This window comes from Buceros rhinoceros, unplaced genomic scaffold (assembly GCF_000710305.1).
Source record: "Buceros rhinoceros silvestris isolate BGI_N320 unplaced genomic scaffold, ASM71030v1 scaffold37827, whole genome shotgun sequence".
NCBI lineage: Eukaryota > Metazoa > Chordata > Aves > Bucerotiformes > Bucerotidae > Buceros > Buceros rhinoceros.
Window position 1 is genome coordinate 27,799 of NW_010422258.1, and position 248 is coordinate 28,046.

Consider the following 248-nt stretch of genomic DNA (forward strand, 5'->3'; position numbering starts at 1 on the left):
CACTTTACCTGGCTCCCTCCTTCCAAGGGAGCCAAACTACTGCATTCACCCCCTGGACACAAGTATTAAGCTGCTTACAGTTCACATGTACATATGGTGTACTTTATTTTCAGTAGAGCATTACATAGTATGAAAGTGTTGGATTTTGTACAGATGTCCCTGTATGTACAGAACTAAATAAAACCAATCTCTTGGAAAGACACACTGGACTCCAGCTCTGATACGCCAACATGCAGCTCCTGTCCTTG